Here is a 22,395-nt window from a genome sequence, read left to right as displayed (position 1 = left end):
CCATTCCTGGTTCCCGGAATGTGAACCTCCCACAGTTGTCACACAAATGAAAATTATGTCCACACGACTGACCATGAATAATCAAAGAAATTTCATTCGGTGAAATATAACTTAGCCACAAGCCCGAGACACAGAACTCTCTAAGCACAATGGCACAGTGGCATATGCGCTACTGAGGGATACCCTATAACTCATTCTATTGGTTCCTTTTGTTCAAATGGAGAATTGATTAAATCATAGAGCACTGGGAGAAAAAAGTCTCAAGCTTAAACTTATTTAGACCACTGAATGTTTTTTTTTTCTATGCTATATCTATTCATCCACCTTTAATTACCTCTTAGAAAGTATTGGGCACTCTTGTACATAAGAGCAGAGATGATGGAGGATGTCTACAGGTCTGTAAATGTACCACGAAGGTTAGAGGGGAAACAACTCACAGTATTCTGCCGTTGATATAGTATCTTTCGTATCTAAGTAGCTTATTCCTCAAATGTATGTGGATCCACCCCACCACCATAGCCTTAGTTTGAATTCTCAACCTTTATATCCCAAACTTAGAGCTGACCCCAAGCTTGGTTCTCTGTCTATTCCTACTTTCCCACAGAGCTCCATCTCTCAAATTCAGAAATATCAGTCATAAGCACAATAACATAGTTTTAACTATGTCATTTCTATTCAGTTACTAACCTTGTGATACTTCCCTTGTCTACCTCATGTGTAGGCATGTATGTACATGTGGGTAGTACTTATCAAAGATATGAATTCACATGTTGAGATGAAAATTAGTAACGTGGAGTAAGGAATGCCTGAATAGTTACTCTACCCAAATCTCTCTCTCCGTGTGTGTGTGTGTGTGTGTGTGTGTGTGTGTGTGTGTGTGTGTCTAGTAACATGCTAAGGTAATGCATGTCAGATACCAAAAAGAATTAAAAGCAGCCAGGAGTGACTTCATGATTTAGACTCTTCATGCCGGGAAATTAATGAGATTGCAGACAAAATTGGCACAAGAACTATCCCAGCTTGGAGGAATAAAAGATTGGTTTTGGAATACTGAGTCTCAACTGACAGAGAACATTAATGTTTGGGCATTTAATGGGCAGCTGAAGACCTACAACCAAGATATAGGATAAATAACAAATTAGAAGTACAGAAATTGTTCATTTGTTAATTCATTTATTTATCCATTCAATAAGTGTTTATTGAACATTGTCTAAATCTTTACCACTGTTCTAGATGCTGAGGAAAAATTGGCCACAGATACTGTGCTCACATAAAAGCATTCCAGTAAGAACTTAATGACTATCCAATCAACTGTAAACAAAAAGCAATACAAAGCCACCACTCTTGTGAAATTACACTGAATCTTCTGTCAGCCTGGAAGATATCCAGTGTGAACACAAAGAAACACCCGTCTAACTCAATGTTGAGGTGTTCTTCATCTTGAAACAGTAGAAAACTGAACAGATCCCATGGACTTAAGAGAAGTGGGTAAGTCCGAGGCTCAAGGATTCTTCTAAATCATGATAGGGACGTCTTTCATGAAAGAGAGACTTTGCACAGTGTCAGCTGATGCAGAAAGGATGAGAAAAAGTTGGACTCAGCAATTGAGAAGAGTCTGAGAGCCTCTGGAAGGACTTCTAAAAAGAAACAATAAACATTCAAAGAATTAGGGCAACCTTAATGGACTGGCACGGAAACTTGATGCTCAAGCCTACATGGCCGGAGAAGTCTGACCTAAGAAGTCAGCCAAATTAATAAAGTAAATGAGAAGTAGGGGTGCTAAGGACATCTGAGAATCAAATTTTTAAATTGTATTTCAATTAATTTTCTAGTTAGTATACAAAATAACAGTTTTTATGATGAAATTTCTGTACATATATATCATTGAACTTAGCTTATATTTGTCCTCCATTAGCCTCCAAGAAACAGATTTCTCAAAAGCTTGTATAACACTTAAAAGTGGATGATACTGTGATACCAATGAACACTTTAAGTATTTCATTTAACTTAAAACCATCCATCTATCTTTGCAATTGTGGTTCCTTCCCTTCTTAAGTACGTGATTTTTTTTTTCTTTTTCTTTTTCTTTCTTTCTTTTTTTTTTTTTTTACTGTTTACTCTTTCGGCCCTACCCTGTCTCTCTGGGCCTGAGGAAGGCTGGAGAATATGCTTTAATTTTCAATTAAGTAGATAGCCAAAGACTTGTAAATAAACTGGGTGAGGAGTCTATTATCTGGTGTGATAGTTTTAAATGGCTTAGGAAATGGGATAGACATGATGCCATTGCAGGGTGCTTTAGTCTGAGCAGCCTGTAAAAACATCTAATATTAAATGATGCAACCATGATATCAGAGAACAGCAGATAGTAATTATTAGTACAAAATGAATTTTTTCTGCAATAAGATGAAACAGCACTGAGAAATCTCTCAGTCCCACTACCCCCATCTTCTGTGGTGCATCCCATTGAATTTTGTTTGCTGTGCACATACTGGGCCATATAGATCATAAGCATCATACAGGAGTGGTCCAGGACATCAGTACATCTGAGCCATGGTTAGCTGGTTCTCCAGAAAGAGCTGTGTGAGTGGGGGTTTCAAAGAGGAGCAATTCTGAAAGAAGGTTTTTCTGAGGGCTGGGTTATTTGGCTCAATCATTACATGGGAAAGAGGGGGAGGGGAAGGGGAGCAGAGGGAAAGGAGGCAACTGGAGGAGAGGGGAGGGAAGGGAAGGGGAGAGAAAAGCAAGAGGAGGAAAGTCAAGGGGAGAGGACAGGATGGGAGGAAAGGAAAGAAAAAGCAGAGAAGAGGGCAGGACTGAAGAGGAGTGGGGGAAATGTGAGGAGAGGGGAGGAATGGGAAGAAAAGAGAGGGTGAGGTATAAAGAGGGGAAAGGAAAGCAAACAGGCCAATAATTGAGAATCAAAATGTACAAACCACTTTCTTTATATAGCAATGCAAAGACAGAAGACAAAGAAAGATGCTATTTAGAGAGTTACATAGATATATGTTCCCATAAGGCAAAGGCAGCTTATTAAGGCTTGGACTTACTTTGTGGTCTTAGAGCACATCAAATCTTGTAACCACTCATTCTCAAAAGGAAATTTCTAGAAGTTAACTTGACAGTGAGCATTCCACACCCTATTAAACTCTAATCTAACCTTCATGCATCCTTAATGTTCTTAACTAAAACACAAAAGAAACTTTCAAACATTCTACAACCTCTAATCGGGTGTGACAATGTCTGAAGTTAGACTTTCTGACAGCAGACGGAACCTGAGGAACAGGGGGAGTCTATTCCACAGTTGTTGGACCAGGAGGTTACTATGTTCACTGGACCACTTCTAGGGAGGCTTCTGGAAAAGGCACCAACATAAAATTCCTATATGATGAGCGATTCTCCATTCAAGCACTAACACAATAGCTATTTCCCTAAGTTGAAAAATAATTGCTATTTTCCCTCCTGAATTGTATATATCCAAAACTATTTGATTGGCATGCAACAACCATCTTATGATCTCAAATGATCCAAATCTCTCTATACACACAAATTGAAATATTGAAAGAGGGTGCCTAGTCAGAAAAAATATCTTTATACTTGCCCCATCATCTGCTAGCACAGTATTTAAGACACCAGCTTTGTCTTAGTTTAAACTTTGTTTAGAGCAGTTCTATTCTTCTTGGGGAACTCACTTACATTGACCATCTGAGAAATGTAGGTAATAATTGCACCTACCTCATAGAGTACATGAAATATTCATATAGTACTTAGAGAAGTGACTGGTCCAAAACAAACTGTGAAAAAGTTAAGTTGATATCAGAATAGACTACTAATTTTTATTATTTACTCAGCAGTCAGTATGTTTTAAAATTCTTTTCTGGAATTACTACTCCAAGATAAACAAACCCAAGTCATCATCTTTGGCAAGTTCATGGTTGAGGATGAATAGGAACCATGCAGTGGGAGTTCTCAGTGGGAGCCACTGTGACTCATTATCTGATAGCACCTTTATCAGAATGACCCAGCCCAGGGGAGAACTTTTTCCAAGTCTCAGACATTCATTTTTCTGCCAACACCCCCAGCGTTGTAAACACACATTTCCCCATCATTTTTCACATATGTATCCTTCTTATAGGTGGGATCAGTCTATTGACCTGGAATTTATAGACAGAGAACTTGTCCATTACCACAGGGTCCCATCTCCAGAAGCTTACTGCTCTCCTGACTCGAGATATCCTTAGTATGCTACATGGTGACCTTGCGTTTTTGCTTTGCACTGGGCTCACAAATTACATAGCTGGTCATTCCTGGAACCCTGTGTTCTTGGTTTGTTGTTGTTGTTATCGTTTTTGTTGTTGCTGTTGTTTCTACAACCCTGGAAACTGCTAAAAAGCTTCACCAACATTTCTTGAAATATTGTCATTTATGAATAAATTAAATGAGTGAATGGCACCAAATGCAGTCAACAAATGAGACTTTTAAATCCATACTTTTCTTTCCATAAAGAGACGATGAGGAACCACCCTGGGATTACAAGGCTTCAACATCTCGGCATTGCTTAGGATGTCAGCCTTCCACCAGCACAAAGCAAGAGGCATTGCCTTCTGTTTAATCCCAGAACTCTCACCAGGCTGAGAGGTGCTAGGGAAGGGGATTGGTGGTGGGATGAGCAAGGTCTGCAGTATTCATTCTGATAACTAGATTCAGTCACATTTACTCCTTAAAGGTTATTAGTTATTTTAAATAATTTTGTTAAACGCTCGAGAGGGAAAATGAAGACATATTAATAAACACACAATTACGCAGGTTAGGGCAACAATGCAGTGCTGGTCATTCAGGAACCTCGTGCTAATTTTAATTAGCTGCTTTCCCTTGCTTTCAGATGTAATTAAAGGAGCTTAGCTGTGCTCAGTGATGCAAGCCACCTTATTTAATCACTAACATTATTTCCCTGAACTATTAATGATTTTCAAAACGCTTGTTTATGCAGAATTAGAACAGTAATTACCTTACCAGTTAATTTCGTACCTTCACATTTCACACCTAGCTCAAACGTCATTCATTTACCCCAGCCTCTCTGTCAAAACAAAGAAATGCTTGTTCTAAATGTGCTTCTGAGTGCCAAATTGAAAGCCAAGTTTTGTAACACTAATAAAGTGGCTCCCAAGTGAAACAGGTGTAGTAATTTAGACCCTTCCTGTCTCGAGCTTGCACGTACATGCTATGTCTTTTCTTTATTAGCTTTAAAATGAGAGCTTGGTGTGCAAAATAAGCTATTTAATTCAGACTTGTGGAGCAGAATATAATCTTTAATTTAAAGGAGTGCAGTAAAAAGAGCCCTTTAATTTTAACTGGCGTGTGCGTGTGAATTTGAATTAATAATCCAGAAAATTGAAAGTGTTTTGCTGCCGTTGCTGGATATTGACTGTTCTCTCTGTGCCCTTAGCTTCACTCACTCGATTTCTCTCCCAAACCATGGCCGGCACTTCCTTCTCCTCTTTTTTTTTCCCTGTCTTTTTGTATCTCTGTCACATGAAGCATAGCTTTCTCAAAAAGGAAGTCTCAGCTGACTGAACTCTCTTCCCCCAAAGAAGGTACTTTAATATAAATACTAAATCTGTACTAATTTACTTTACAAAAAAAGAATATAATTGGTATATTCATTCCATCTACTTAAGATGTAATTCAAGTGTGCTCTGAATACATGGTTGGTTGGACCTTTAAATAGGACACAGTCTACCCACATGCCCAGGGACCGAACCATACCACTTCCCACTTAGAAGATTATTCCCACATTAGGGAAATTCTTCAGAAAATTCTGCTAACAACAGTTACACCCATGATGCCTCATTGGCTCTGATTTGGGAGGCTTTTAACCTTCAGCGTTCTCTTATCAGAATGGGCATTTAGACATTAAGCAAATGTTTACGGGACACCACTTCCCAGCATCTGAGCAGCACCATACACATGTAGCACACATTCAGGTCTTATCACTATATTAATGGCTTATTCTCTAATGTCAGGCATTTTAACTTGATAGTACACTTTTTGGTTAAAAACATTTCCCCTCCCTATTTCAAACCCAGATGGTTGAGACCCACATCTCTTTTGTTAATATTTTTGTGAGCGTTAATGAATTTCCAAGATGGAAATCAAACCTTGAGGCACGGATATACATTAGAAAATATTAAATAGGCAGGACTATTGTGCATAGATGCACTGGCCTCAAAGAATGATAGGATTATTAGAGAAAATACAATATGTATTGTAGAATAAGAAAAAGGAAGGGAATAACCTGGCTAGGAGTAGGAGGCTGAAGATTTTATTTGCGATGCATTTGGAATGAAAAAGGAGGAAGTGGGAAAACAGCAAAAAGGCCAGGAAAGTACCCCCACAAAGACATGTTTAGATTCAGTATCAAGGAGGCGTATATATGGTTGCCTTTGCCAAAGATACTTCACCAATCATGTTTTCCTATTGAAGAACCATGCCACCACCCCCCTCCCCCTCCCCGAGAGAAAAAAGTACTATCCTGCAGGAGACACCATGGGTGGAATCCCAATAGCCTCACCACCCACCAAGCCAAATATAGATACCCAGTAGATAAATAGACAGCCAGACAGAAATAGATATGCATTTATGTAAATGGATATACCTTTTGCTAGTTCATGAAGCTCTCTTAATAGAAGGCAGAGCTTTTCATTAATTAAAGCTTAAACTTTAAATTGCTAGAAGGCAAGTGTCTGGGAGGGTAAGACTCATTCAAATCAGAATAAAACCGTCAACACATAACCTCAGAACTGCAGAAGACTCTTGCTGGATGACAAAAGAAGGGGTACACAGAGGCCCAAGTCTGAGCACCCCTGTTTCTGTTTCATGCATGCTTATTACGAAGATACTCCGTTTTCAGCAGATTTCTTCAACAAGTAGATTTATTTTTGTTTACAGAATGGAATTATTTAATTACAAGTAGAATCATCTTGAAATTTGGCCACATGTCTCACTAGGTTTTGTTAGGGAGACTAACTTCCTCAGAGCCAATTTCCATGCTGAGCATGCTTATTTCTTCATAGACAAGTACTGCACTCAGAACAGAAACTTGATAGGGAAGCGTTGTTGGACTCATTGCCTAAACAGAGCTAAGTTAGCCCAAACTTGCTGTACTGCTTAACAGCTGTCAGCGCAGTTCAGCATGGGTGCCCCTTAGCCTGTGTCATGACTGTGCATTATACAATCTCATTTAGCAAACTGACTATAAACTTCCAAGTACAGGGCACTGCGCTGAGCTCTGAGAAGACAAAGATTGCTAAGACCCCATCCCTGCCCTTCGCAAGTTAGAGAGAAAGACAGATAAATTGAATATGCTATAGAGGCATCACAGAAGGAGAAAGAATCTCTCAGAATACATTGTTGCCATTTCTCATAAAGATCTCCAGGGATATTTAAGAAATTTGTGTTTTGTTCTATATTCTAGCTCCGTGCCATTCTGTAACGCTATTCTAGAAGGCTGCCGAGGGTCTTTTCAGTTCTAAACTGTTGGCTATATTTTTTTTCTCCAGTCAAGCTGGAATATATTCTACTCTAAATGTACTGCCAATTGTTAAAATTTTATATATTTCAGCAAAGAAATATTAATAATTTAAATAAATTTTTTATGACTTTTAGGCTTCTTTTGTTCTATACCTATTCTCAAAGGATGGGAAATAGTATTCTCACTCTCTAATAACAATACAAATATAACCCTTTAATAAGCATAAGATGTAGTTTTGCCAGAATAGTTCAAAGTAGCCTTCAAGTTACATTTCAGTTATCTCTATCACTGTGTTATTTTCTCCTTTGTTTCTCTCCTTCTTCCCTCCACACCTCACTTGTTAGTGAGTGCTGTAATATATTCTACACAGACTATCTTTACCCTTGAAGAGTTTACTATTCTACCAGGAAGACCAGGTGAGCAGTGTCTTCCTAAGCAAGTCTCAAATAAAGTACCTTGAAGTACAGAGTGAATAGAAATGAGTAATCAGGGAAAAGATTGATGGAGGAGGTGGGTAGGAGTGATTTCTTTAAGAGGAGGAATTGAGAAAATACATTCAGAAAAAGAAGCTACACGGAGAAGGAATGGAGTGGTTTTCAAAGAAGCGGCTTACGTGCTCTGGGAATTCTCAGCGGCAGCAGTCAGTGGGTGGATGGAGAGGGCACTAAATGATCCTAATGGAAGTAAGGATAGCAATGGAACAGAAACAAATTGGAGTCAAGGGTTGAAGCCCTTGCATGCCATGCAGTCATGTTTAGACTATCCTCTGGGGCAATGAGAGCCACTCCGAGGACCTTGCAGCAGAGAAGCAGAATCAATAAAGATGAAAACAAATTAGTCTCCTTGCCTCCTTGAGGTAGAATGGATAAAAAATGAGCTGTGAAATTAGCATTACTCGGTTAAACTCTAGCTGTTCAAAGTTCTAAGACTTTAATCACGGGAGCATCTCTGAAACCTCTCCCATTCTTCCAAGGCCCAGTTTTACCTGCAGGATAAGATGTGTCATGGAAATGAATTGATGGACTCTAATGAAACATCTAAGCTTGGCATAGAACACATTCCACTGATGCTTCCTCTGTTAGCTGTTTGTATTTAGTGATGTCACTGGCTCACACCAATGTCTAATTCACCATTTCATGACTAATGCACCCCATCCAAACAGTGGGTGCATTCTGTTCTTTGTTTCTTGGCATTAGTCATCAAGCTCATACATTTCCCCTTCTATCCTGCTTCAGGTCTTCAATTTCCACATTCTTTAACTATCATTTTTTAATTTCTCCCTGGCTTAGACCACCACCATGTCCCATTGATTGGCCAGATTTGTCTTCCCATAGTTCTTTGCTGTTATCAGTGTCCTAACTAAAATACACCCTATGTCTTGATTTCACATCCAGGCCTCTAGGATGCCTGCCACATCTTTTCTAATATGGGTATCATTTATATTTTAGGCAAATTCAACTGGTTCCCCCTAGAAACCCTGCCAATTCTGTGTCATGTCCCATGCAGTTCACCAGCCATAGTCTGGTCTGTCATGGCTTCTTTCAACTGTGTCAGCTTGTCAAAGAAGAAACTAAGGAAAGTTAGGGGGGAAGAAAGTGGGTCTTTGGTGACATCGATGTCCTTGAAATGACAAAGCTAGTGTCACCCAGGCTTACTTAGCAGTTCCAAGTATATGAACTGCGTTCACAGGTTTTAGCCAGCCTTGGTAGGGCTTTTCTTTTCCTTTTCAGTACTTGAGAGCGTCCATTAAGTCACTCTCCTAATGAGCTCATAATTTAGCATTGTCACATAGTAAAAAAAAATAATTTTTAACAAATATTTTTATTTTCTTGGAAAATGGAGCTTATATTCTGGTGTTCATGCCTTCACAATGTGGCCTAGGGATCTCAGAAAGTTCCCTGGAGCTTCCTCTTCCTCCTGGTGCCTACTGTGGTTCCCACACCTTGATGTAGTCTTCTCAGTGCTGGATGGAAGACTATTTTCTTTCTACATGGAGCTTTTTTTTTTCATGAAACTTTAGATGTTCTAACATAAAAAAGACTAAGAAATGTCTTTTGTATCCATTATTTAACAGTTTTTTAATTCACTATTTTCCCTATTGAGAAACACAGGTTGAGGACTCATGAACTAGACCAAAAGACCGTACAATACCAACCACAACACTGGACTAGACATAATTTTGGGCACTGTACCCACCCAAAACAGGTAGCTGTTGTCTTCATTTATTTTTTTCCCTCTAAGTTTGGAAGACTCTGGGCCCAAATCTCTTTCCCCATATTGTCAAGGGCGTCAATCTCAGAAACATTTGATGTTCCTGGGATGGGAAATTTGTCCAGACTCGGTGATCAAAACATCTATCTTCAACTGTGTTTGTGTTCTTTTGCATTAAAGTATCACTGTAATTGTGCATGTGTGTTGTGTGTGTATTCATGCATGTGTGCCTTATCTTTTTTCTAAACTACAAACTTTGCTTAATTATTTATTTTTGAGACTATAATTATACCATTTCCCCTTTCCCCTCTTCCAAACCCAATATACCCTCTTTCTCTCTTTAAAACTCAATGTGCTTATTTTTTGTTGGTGTTGTTTTATACTGTTCTCAGGAACTTTCCTTCTCCTCATCGGTGTCTCTTCCACACCATGGCTTACCACTGTGGCTATCAAACAAAATATGGGGTACTTAAACACAAACACTGTAACACTGGGGCACCAGATCTGGTAGCCAAGATGGCTATCAAGTGGCTCACTTGTTGGTAGCGCTAGCCATGTAGCTAGGCCAGGCAAAGGGCCAACTCACATCCGAGGGGGTAGGGGAAGGACATGAGGTTTCACCACCCAGTTCAGAATGCTGTACAAGTCAGTACATCAGGTAGTTATTTATGGAATTTCTCAGACTTGTGCTATCATAGCTAGAACTTTGTAAGCCAAAATGGTAGAAAAGCAACTGTTATTCTGTCACAGCAAGTTGGGGATAGAGCTACAAGATGGGAAACCAGGATATTTCAGTGTGAGGAGGAGCCAAGACTTACTGGGAATGCCCACTCACTGGAATGCCCCCTCACTGGAATGCCCCTCACTGGAATGCTCCATAACTGGAATGCCCCCTCACTGGAATGCTCCCCTCAATGGGTTTTCACAACAGAGCAAATACACTTCCTTTTGGCAGGACAGAGACTTATAATTGGGTGTCCTCATTTAACCATTACCCCTGCAAAAATCCTCCTTTTCTCTTGTTTGTGACTCTTGTGCTTTGAGGGAAAAAAGGAGTCATTTTGATCCCGAAGCAGGAGAGTCTCATTGGTCTCCGAACCATTCATTCATTAAGAGAACATGAAAACACTCAGAGAACAATATGGCACACTGTTGGGGATCATGTTGGCAATGTAAGTTTGAAAGTAACTTTTCTCAGCTTTAAGGAACAAAACGCACTTTTTGGTTCTAGGCACAAAGTAGTCTCTCTCTCTCTCTCTCTCTCTCTCTCTCTCTCTTTCTCTCTCTCTCTCTCTCTCTCTCTCTGTGTGTGTGTGTGTGTGTGTGTGTGTGTGTGTGTGTGAAAGCAGAAAAGGGAAGGTAGAGATATTGTAATTATATTATAATCTCCAAAAAAGAAATCTAAAATGATATGTGTGTGTCTTTTTCTTCTTTTTTCCTCCTCTTTCTTCTTTTTACAAAAAAAAAAGCTCATTCTATACTTTCTTTGGTTGCTAGGAACCTCAAAGCTCCATTTGCAGGGGGGCACTTGGAAATATCTTAGCCAGTACTTAGCACTGTGAACAGAAACCCTACGAATGTGAATGGTGACTTCATTTGTTCATAGTTTCTCTCCACTAATCAGCTCATGTATCAACTCTGACCTGGATGGTAGAGCATATTTATGAATCACTTTAAGTCATGTTTTGATGATGCAAACTATAAACAATGAGATTGAACACAGAGAATTTAAAATACATGAATACATGTTCTAAAGGACCCCTCTCTTCAGAATGAAAGTTTTATATGCAGAACTATAAAACCTAGAGGGACAATGGATGCTGTTCTGAAGGTGATTTCAAAACGTGGCCATTTGGATAATCTGCTTTATAGCCTACAATTTTCTGCTTCAAACATACAAGAATATATTTATTAAGCTATTTATAGATTTTAACATATAATTTGCTGTTCTAAACACTCATTTCTTGATCTTTGCTTTTTACACCAAACATTCATTTAGTACAGCACATATTATTCAACTGTCATAATAAGAAAGGCAAAAGGAAAATACTGTTTTAATTTAGCGAGAAATTGTGTTTTAGTAACTCATTTCCTGCTTTTTTAGTTATATTATTTATATATATAAATTAAATAAATCATTTTCATAAGAGTTTAACAAAATTTGAATGGGCTTTTTTTGTGACGGTTGCTACCTCCTGCAACTTTAATGATACCATATTGGGAGAATTATATAACCACTGAAAGGATTCTAGAAGGTGGCACAGTAGTCATGTTGCACCTTTTCAAAACTACAGGAAAGGTCAATTCCATTTCAGACTTCAAATATATACCCTAATTTTAAAGCAACTGAATGCCTCACATATAATCATGAACACTTTATGTATAATGGTAACAATATTAGTTTAAGAAAAAGGCATATTGAACTTTAGACTAAATATATTTAATATTTAAATATAGTACATACTTTGAAGGGATTAGGAAACTTCAGGTGAAAATAATTGCAATATTTCTACAGCGCCCTGGATTCATGGTCTCTAGGCAAGTTGGCATCAAAGAGCTACAAAGGGTTGGCCCTGCTTTTACAGGGATGATGTGTGTTTGGATGATGATCTAAAGAGACCCGATTGCAACCATTGCTATTAGCTAACTTATTCCCTCATTGCTTTAGAACAACTCTTATGCCATTCGTAACTGTCAATAATCGCCTCATCGAGATTGGGATTTCTCTAGCCTCTAAACTTATTGTCTGGAAGACCCCTTTCCTCTTTGCTGTTGGCATATGCAGACTCTGGTTTCATTATTTCATAGCCTTCTTTCTGTAAATACCTGCAAATACAGTCACACAATTCTTAAACTAGCCTATCCTAGGACACACACTTGAATCATAAGTAAACACGGCATTTTAGAGCTTGTTTGCATGCAGTTGATAAAGATGGTCCTTGAATGCCTCTCAGCTAATCACGAGTAAATAATATTGGCTTTTATAGAATAAAAATAAACCATGGCATGTGCCACTTGACAATGAACAGTCAAATGACTAGACTTGAAGAGATCTTCTAACAATAACAAGGCTGACAGAGAAGTGACCACTTATCTTAGTCAGAAACACATCATTTTCTTCTTTCTTTCTTTTTCCTTTCTTCTTTTCTTTCTCTTTTTTTTTGACTAAGGATTCACTGCAATATATGAATTAAAATACCATAACATGTCAGAGGGGGAAAGTCAAAGAAGAATGTCCAGGGTACAATCTGATTCACAAAATGTTAAAAATAGGCAAATAGAAAAAGAAAGGGATGGTTAAGCAAACTTCAGGTTAGTGGTTGCCTGGTGCTCTAAACAGATAATGAGATCTAATGGGGGATTCCTGGGGAATGTGGAAGTCAGTTCCACAAATGGTTTCAAGAAAACAGTAAGCAAAGCCTTGTTTCTTCCTAATTATTTTGGTAAGAAAGTTTTATGAATTTTTATAGTTGGGAAAAGGCTTTTGTGATGTCCTAGATTAATTTGAAATATCTGCCCTAACATTATGAAGGCCCAGGACATGAGAGAATTTTCTAAGGCTTTACTGGAATAGACAAGAACTTCTACAGAGGAGTAAACTGGCATCCATTATTACGCAGCTCTCTGTTTCTCTCTGGCTGTTAAGCCAAAAAAAAAAAAAAAAAAAAAAAAAAAAAGAGCATCAGTTTCACTTATTTAGAGAGGATCAGAACATTGATAAAGTCAGAGAAACAAAGATGGGGTTTGAGAATGCTAGCCAATCCTCTGCAGTTCCCTTTCCACAAGGATGTAGCTGCCCTCACAGCACAGGAACTATTGAGTTTAGTTCTCAACACCTGGGCACTCAGTTCAAGTCAGGAGATAAAGGTTAAAGATAACAGCACATCAAAATTCTGCATTCAACGCTGAAATTCTATTTAATGTGTAAACAAGATTTTGGGTATAAATCTTGAAAACTTTTTAGAAATTAATAATTTATTAAAATAACCTTAATATTTTATGTGTTGAAATGAACGTAACGAAAGCCTGCAAGTAAAAGGAAAATCTCCTTCCAAATCTCAAGTTCAACAATGAGTGATCTCAATATTTTTCAGATGTTTCTCTAAGAATATATGCACCTTTTCTAAGAAGAAAGAGGGCGCTTACTACTAATATCATCATGAGGCCATTTAAGCTCAGGATGAAAGACATATATGTGCTTATGTAGATATGCATGTATATATGTTTACATGCATTATATTCACATAAGCAACATGCATATTACATATATATATAACACTTAGAATAAAATACATTTCATCTAAGATCTAAGATTTCATCAAAGATTCTTGAAATTTTATTCAACCTTTATTCCACGTGTTGTATAATATGCCTTATTATTACATCTTTATATCCAGCTAACACAGCTCTTACCCCCGAAGAACTGGCTCAGCAAAGTGCCTCAAAATGGCAGCTTGTCTCATCTCCCTTTGGCTTGGTTTCCAATTAAGTCTGATCATGTGGGAATGGCTTTCTGGCAGAAGCTTAACAAAAGGAAGGGACAACTTGAGTTGTCCATGGGGAAATTAAAGGTAATAATAAAGACCTGTATCTATGGAGCTGCTCCTCTCACTCAACCCAGGAAATGCTGAGAGAGGCCCTGTGCTCACCAATCACGTCCTCTTGAGCCTGGCTTGTTGGCTTGTTTTTCTATAATAACCTGCAGTATGAGAACTGTAGAGGGAAACTATGACTCATACAGAACAGTGAGATAATGAGCACCACTGGACCAAGAACCTGATGCTTATTCTTCAATGCCACCAACCCCTGCAGTTGCCAGAGCCTGGCTAACCCAACCGAAACCAAGTTTTCTCAGGAAGAAGCAGGTGAAGATTGTCCGTCTGTCAGCCCCTCCACCCATGCCAGTATCCACGGGTCCTCTTTGGTTCTTGAGTCGTGACTTAATGGAGAAGCATAATATGTGAGCTGTGACCCCAGTTCCACCACCAACTTAGTTTGCCCCAGAGAACGGACATAACTCCTCTGAGCATTTGTTTTCTATCCCATAAAGTGAAAATAGCCTTAAGGTGTTCAAAGACTCTCATGGTTTCTCTTAGATCGAAATTTTTACCACAGTGATTTTTAGGTGCCCCTTGTTTAACTCTAACGTGTCCACAGTGTATCATGGCGTTTTATAGAAGTTATATGAGATATTTTGCAAAGCAAACTAACTTAAGAAGCTGAAATGGAAATCTATCTATCTGCTATTAAACCAGATTTTAGAAAGATTTGTCAGAGAGTCAGGACAATATCATTCTTAAAACCATTCATGAATTAATGAATATTTGGAAAACTTTTCTTAAGGATTATTTTAACATGATAAATATTAATCACACAAACTGTAAATCTTGGTTGTTTTCAGTACTTTTTAAAGCTGTATGCTGTCTGAGCTCAATGACTTGTAGGGAAAGATGATTTGAGTCTTTTCAGCAGCACTATGGTTCTTTGACATCCTGGAGGACATTGAATATTATTGTCTAAAAAGCAACGTTTTAGACAACTAAACTTTCCTGTTTATCTTGGCTTATATAGATATCACCTATGAATAAATAATGGAGATTATTTTAAACTTATACAACAAAAGGTAAATAATTGATTGCCTATCCAATGAAGTTATTAGAGTCACAATCTTCTGCCTAAAGAATCCACATCCAGTTCTTTCACACCTGATTACTCTGTATCTTGAGCTCTCCTTTCCTGAAATATTTATTCCAAATGCTTACACCAGGGGTTAGCACTTGTCCCAAAGCCAAACACTTGCAGAATGGATATTGAGCCCATGTGGCAACCCCTTGAGAGCTATGGGGCTCTTCATATTTAAAAAAAAAATTAAAAACTGCCATCTAACAGCAGGGAATGGAAGAAACTGACCATCTCAGAGGCAGAGTGAGAGTCATTCTCAAAAGCAGAAGCAAAAGAATTGGGACAAAGGTAATAAAGGGCAAGGGTCATAAAAATTCACAGGAGTGCTAGTCTTTGAGAATAGCTCCAAGAAAAGTAATCTGAGAACAGTAGCTGAACACAAAATCATCATACACTAAGACCAGAGATCAAAATGTATCAAAAAAGGACCCAAAATTCCAAAGGCCTCCCTGTATGGTTTTCTCAGAAACAGTACTTTAGATCTTCAGAGGGCTGGTCTGACTCCATTGCTAAAATGCAATAAAAAGAAAAATAAAATTAGTACACTGCAAATGTCCAAAGTTTCTAATGCTCTTACTAATACATTTCCTCCTGGATGATGATTTGCATGATATATTTTTGTTGTTGTGCTGTGTACTTTCAAGTGAATAGTTGATGCATCTACACATACTAAACATTCAAGAATGCGAGGCAACTTAGACTTACATATTGACTTCTAAGCTCCGTAACGGCTGCAAAGATAGAACAAATGGGGGTCCTTCCACAAATCTAGAAACAGAGAAACTAACATCAAAAAAAAAAAAAAGACCATACAGGTGCTTTAGCCTTGAGAAGCACTCCCCTGGAACACTGGCAATGGAGAAGACGTGGTCCACCAGAAAGAAGGAGGAAGATCTTCATGGAAGAATATTTCAACTGCATCCTCAAGATGCATAGGCGTAAGTCAGATGAGCATTGCCTAAGAGGGGAAACGAGTGAGTGGAGAAGGTGAGAGAAGACCCGTCGAATTAGATGCAAATGAGTCCTGTTTAGAGGAGGCAGCAAAGGTTCAACATGCTCAGTGTGAATAGAGTATAAAGCAAGATAAGACTAAAGCATTCACATCAGGTCAGAGCAGGAAGGGCTGCTCAGGGGGATAAGGTTGTGATTGTAAAGACTTCAGTGCAGAGGACCGACATAAAATCGATTGCTATCATTTTAAGAGTCCGTACTAGACTCCCACAAAGCCACTACATGCAGTAGGATCAAAAACCCATTGCCATTGTTCTTGATGTCTCAGTAGTCCTCATTGTCCGCTTTGTTCAGTGAGACCGGTTTTAACCCAGGCTTTTTCAGACCCAGGTCAGCTGGCCTTGGTGAGTTCCCGATAGAGCATCTCCATTGTCTCAGTGTGTGGGTGCACCCCTCGCGGTCCTGAGTTCCTTGCTAGGATGTTTGGATGCTCACCTTACGAGACCTGGACGGAGGAGGGTTATCCTTGGACTTCCCACGGGACGGAGAGCCCTGATTGCTCTTTGGGCTGACGAGGGAGAGGGAATGGATTGGGGGAGGGGGAGGGAAAGGGGAGGCGGAGGTGGGGAAGAGACAGAAATATTTAATAAATAAATAAAGAAAGAAAGAAAAAAAAAGAAAAAAAAAAGAGTCCGTACTAGAATACTTTCATATAATGATCACAAATTAACAATGAAACAATTTTAATTCTCATTATACTTTGGAGAAAACTAAGACTTGGGGGAGTCCCCGAACTTTCCTCAGGTTGCAGGACACGCAGTTGGTCTGGGTTCGGGCTCATCCCTATGGTACATTAAGGCCCATGAATGTAGAGTCCAGAGACCTCGCGAGCATACAACGTTGAGTGAAGCGTGAATCGAGGAGCCATGGTAAATATGCAAGATAGGAAGGCCTTGGACTTACAGACAGAAATGTGTACAGATGTGTCTGTGAGGTACAGACAGCTGTGACCCAACCCTACCTCTCATGATACAAGCAGTTACTTTGTCTCCTGACTAGCTGTGCTGACTGAACTCCCTTCCTTAATGTGACTACACATGTGTTTTAGACAGTTGATCTGAGTGTTTATGAAAAATTTGGTCAAGAGGCAAGAGATCATCACATTTTCCAACGAGATAGAAATCTGATGCCTTTTTAGAAGAAGAGCTAAGGGCATCATGTGGCATGTGTCCTGCTGAGGCCAGGTCATGTTTTTTAACAGTAGGAAAGAGAGGCTTCAGATGAGGCATTCCTGGGTACCCAGTCACTTTGCCTCCAGGTATACAATTCCACTTGGTGAAAGTCTTTGGAGTATCTAGATTCGTGAAAACCATAATCACCAGTGGAGTTTTCACGGATTTTATTAAGAAAACAGAAATAAGAACTTTGCTCACATCTGCTCACTGAGTTTATCTATAGTATATTCAAATCCTGCCTTACACTTACCTTTTTCAAGTTCTTTCTCATTCACACTTGCCACAGATTCATTTCAGAGTTCGGTTTGTTTTGCTTTCCTTGAATTTCTCTTACAGACTAGAGGTATCTAGCTTCTACTTATATTTGCTTTGTGTATAGATTTCAAATACTCAAATTCTATCCAGACTATAACAAATACTTAATGAATGATTGCCAAATGAGTAAATGAGAGTGATATGGGACAGACAAATAAAAGCTTCATGCATGAGAAATGGGATTAAAAGATTGGGAATAGGTGATCATCATTTGTTTCTAACGGTATCGGTGAGATCACAAACCAAATAGACGCCTGAAAGTCAGGAGTGAGATGAAAGCAAATTATAAGGTTCCTGTTGCAAAGCAAGAAGGTGTCATATAACTTTTCCTAAAGTTTGCCACAAATGGGAAATTTTAAAATCAAAACCCCAGTTTAACCAGTCCAGGAATTCTCCAAAAACTCAAAAGAAAAGAATTAATGGTAATGAACAGTCCCACTTTTAGGTTTCTTTCCAAAGAAAATGAAATCACCATAATGAAACAATACCCTTGCACCTATACAGCACTGTTGCCAACAGCTCCAACGTGCGTTGTCAGCAGTTGTCAATCAACTAGGGACCCATTTACACAGGCACAGTTAAAGAAAAGATGCTCTGGCTACAAATGTGACTCAGCCTTAAAATAAAGCTGTGGTGGCCGGGGAGCATGTCTGGAAGCAGTGCGGGGCAATCCTGGAGCACAGTCCACTAAACGAAATAAGCCAAGTACTGAAGGACAGGCACCCAGTGATCTCACTGATATTCAGACTCTAAAAATGTTAAACTCTGGGCCATGGGGGACATGGCTTTGTGGTTTAAATACCTCATAAAGGAAAGAACAAGAGTTCAGATCCTCAGAACCCACATAAACGTCTGGTGAGCATGGCAACCTGACTCTCATTCCAGCCCGCCTCAGAAGGCAGAGACACAGAGTCCCCAGAGCAAACTGGCTAGCAAAACTAGCCTTATTAGTGAGTTCTGGGTTTGATTTAGAGACTCTGCCTCACTGAATGTTGTGGAAGTGCAATTGAAGATGACTTCAGATGTCAACATTGAGCACTCACACTGATGGGCATTCATGTTCACAACCCCCAAAACACACACATGCATACACACACACACACACACACACACATGCACGCACATGAGCTCACACACACACAAGTGGAAAAGAAAAGCAATAAATAAAAACATTAAACTCATAGCAATATCAAAATAAAACGATGCTTATGAGAGGCCAAGGCACAAAGGTAGCTGGTAAAAAAAAAAAGAGTTGATGATCAAAGGTTTAATTTTGCAGTTAGACAGAAGAAATAAGACTTAGTAATCCATTTTACAGAATTGTGACTAGAATACCTAATAATGCATGGTATTTTTTAAAATTGCCAGAGTAGATTTAAATGCCTTTACTACAGAAAATACACAAGGTGATGAATTTGTTCATTAGCCTCATCTGATCCTTTCATATTGTAAACATTTATCAAAATATCACATTGTCCCCCATAAATTAGTGCCGTTGTTATTCGTCAACTGAACATCATTTCTGAATGCCTTTAGCTTGCAGCATAGAGGCAAGTGGGCAGGGAGAGCAGGCTGGTACTCAGGGATGTCATGAAAAGAAAACCATGGCTGGGAGACAAAAGGGAGAGAGCCAGCGATGCCTTAGCTGCTGAGGATGCAAGAGACGGGTGGCAGCTGGCTAAATGGCAAGAAGAATGTGAGGGAGAAACCAACAGGGAAGAGAGACTGAAGAAACACAGAGCTGTTTAATGAAAGGAATTGTCTTGAAGTGAACATCCTAATGATCCTGTGGGTAGCGTAATCTCTGTAAGTCTTAAAGTTCATTACAAGTTAATGGTTTTCTTCTGTGGTAAAAGCAGAAAGAAGCTGGTTCACAGTGAGGAGGCAGCTGACTGAAGTGAAAGACCAGCTTACAGAGAAAAAGTTCAAAGGTGATAGATTAATGCCCAGGGAGTCTCTAGATGAGTTCAAGAAGGGTGCACAACTGGCAGAATTAAATTGAAAATGCTTTTAATTCTTTATCAGAGGAATCTTGGCATGTGCAGGCATTAAAATATCCACTAGACATGCAAACTTAGAAATACATCCTACTATCAAGACGCTAAGGTTGAGCATTAGAAAACGAGGTGGGAGAGAGAGAGGATTTGTATGCATCGGCAGTCAGTGAGAGGGCTATCCACGATCATGTCAGAGTTGAAGTAAGAGCCTGAGCAATATATGGACCTCACACTCAGTCACCAGGGGAGTTAGTTATCCCCCTGGAGTTGCAGTTACATCCTGTGTACCATAGATTCCTGTGGAGAAAGGCCCAACACTGGAATCACTTCCACCAGGAATATGATTTGTTTGCATGATGAGTTGAAGCCCCAGTTCACCATACAAGCTAAGACTAGAACCATAAATCCTCTCAGGTGGCACTTAGCTCATGTCTTGACTTTGAAAGGACACTAGAAGAATGACTAGGGACACTGTGGTTTAGAAAGACTTGCTCAGTCTTGCTCCAGAAGTTTTCTCTGTTTAATGTCTTGTTCAAGAGCACAGAGGTCCTTTTTTTTTCCCAGGATCCTCTGAGATACATGTGTGTCTTCTCTCCCCTCCTCTGTCCCTGGAAGATCCATCATACAGTACAGTGCACCTCTTAGTCACTTTGAACCTGTTTCTATAGGGTTCATTCTCATTGCTGTGGCTTTAGAAAATCATAAAGAGGGAGTTTCATTTCTAATGTTCCAAAGCCAGAAGATGAAACTGCCCTTGAGTAACTAGAATACCATAAACATCAGCCTTTGCTCCAGGATGACTCCCTGTACAGACATGTTGATTGTGTACTATCATATTGCTTGTCAATGTTATTCAACTAACATACACACAGTGAACAGTAAACACACTTTCTTTTTTAGCTGATCCTGCTGCGGTATAAAGTTGGAACCCAGTGCCTTTAATCCCAGCACTCAGGAGGCAGAGGCAGGCGAATCTCTGTGAGTTCGAGGCCAGCCTGGTCTACAAGAGCTAGTTCTAGGACTGGCACCAAAGCTACAGAGAAACCCTGTCTCGAAAAAAAAAAAAAAAAGTTGGAACCCAGTAACTTCAGGTGCAGCAGGCTTTGTCTGATTTTCTCAGTCATATTCTATTGAATTATAAGCCATTCCACCAGGGTAATCCACAGTGCGTACAATGGGCTGTGTGTTCCTTCAAAGGTTCCACCCAGGGTTTCAGTGCCTTCGCCTTAGAGCTTCTAAGAGCAGGAGAGCCTCGGGGAGGGGTGGAAGAAATTGGAAAATATAAATAACAAATCAAAAATTACAATTGATTGGATAAACAATTTCCCTTAGTCTGTTTCTTAATAAGTGATCGATTTTATGATCAATATTCATTATTTCCCAGAACATACCAAACTGCTTATTGAACAAATGAATGGCTGCAACTACAATGACACAGAATCAAAAAGGTGAACCAATTCCTTTAATAACATGGGTTGCACAGACCGTCTCCTCTTACCCAGTTGTTCCACATCGATGCACTTCTCTACGTAGCCCTTTGGAAAAAGGGCTGGAGTTCAGGGAAACGAGGGAGGTAATTCATCACTCATTAAAAGAAGTGGGTTATTAGAGCACGCGTATGGCAGGGTGAGGCCTCGGCTGTTCTTTGTCTATTTGAAATCAAGTCTCCCAGGTGCTAAACCAGCCTCACTGAAAACCCTTCCTGCTGATTTCCCTTTGTGACCCAGGGGCTGGAACACAGCAGCCTGCACCTACTCAGCACATGCTCTGTCTCTGAGCTATATGTCATCAGCAGGCATTGCTTTTTAATGTTGGAGGTACTTCGTAGACATACAGTGAGTCAGGAAGCCAGGGCGGATGCACTTCCTGGAAATATTTTTACTCAAATTCGGAAAGATACATAATGGAGTATATAATTGTAGTCGAATCAACTTCTTCGACATTGTTGTTTCATTTGCTTATGTCAGCATCACTATTGAAGCATTCTACCAAACCCACTAGTTCCGGTAAACTATTCAAACCATCCACCATGCTGTAGAGTGTGGTTCCCTTTGTCATCTTAAACTAACATGTGGATCACCATATTTTTAAATGGCTGCTGTCTGCCTGGTTTTTAGTGGTTTCCAATGGCCCCATGGCCATAGAACAAGGTCACAGAGCTATTCGATCATGTGATCAACTAATGCTAGCACCGAATTTACCAAAGTGAGGCCACTGTGTGAATAAGGAATCCCTGTTAGGGCCCCTCATAGGTCAAGCCCACTCGTAGGTGAAGCGCCCACTCTGGTTACTATGACAACCTTGCTCCTTCCACTCTGCCTAGGAGTGAGTAACAAACCCCAGCATCTTATTATTTAACCCTATCTGGACTGCTCCTCCTTTCTTATCTCTCATGTCGTTGTTGCCTGGTATCTGTAGAAAGTGCCTAATTATCTAACTCTGGGAGAATTGCTGGACTGATCAATTATGAAAGCAA

Source organism: Alexandromys fortis, unplaced genomic scaffold (genome assembly GCF_014885135.2).
Source record: "Alexandromys fortis isolate MF-2015 unplaced genomic scaffold, M_Fortis_MF-2015_v1.1 scaffold_124, whole genome shotgun sequence".
In the NCBI taxonomy this organism is placed as follows: Eukaryota; Metazoa; Chordata; class Mammalia; order Rodentia; family Cricetidae; genus Alexandromys; species Alexandromys fortis.
The sequence above is the reverse complement of the archived record's forward strand: the minus strand, read 5'-3'. Positions refer to the sequence as shown.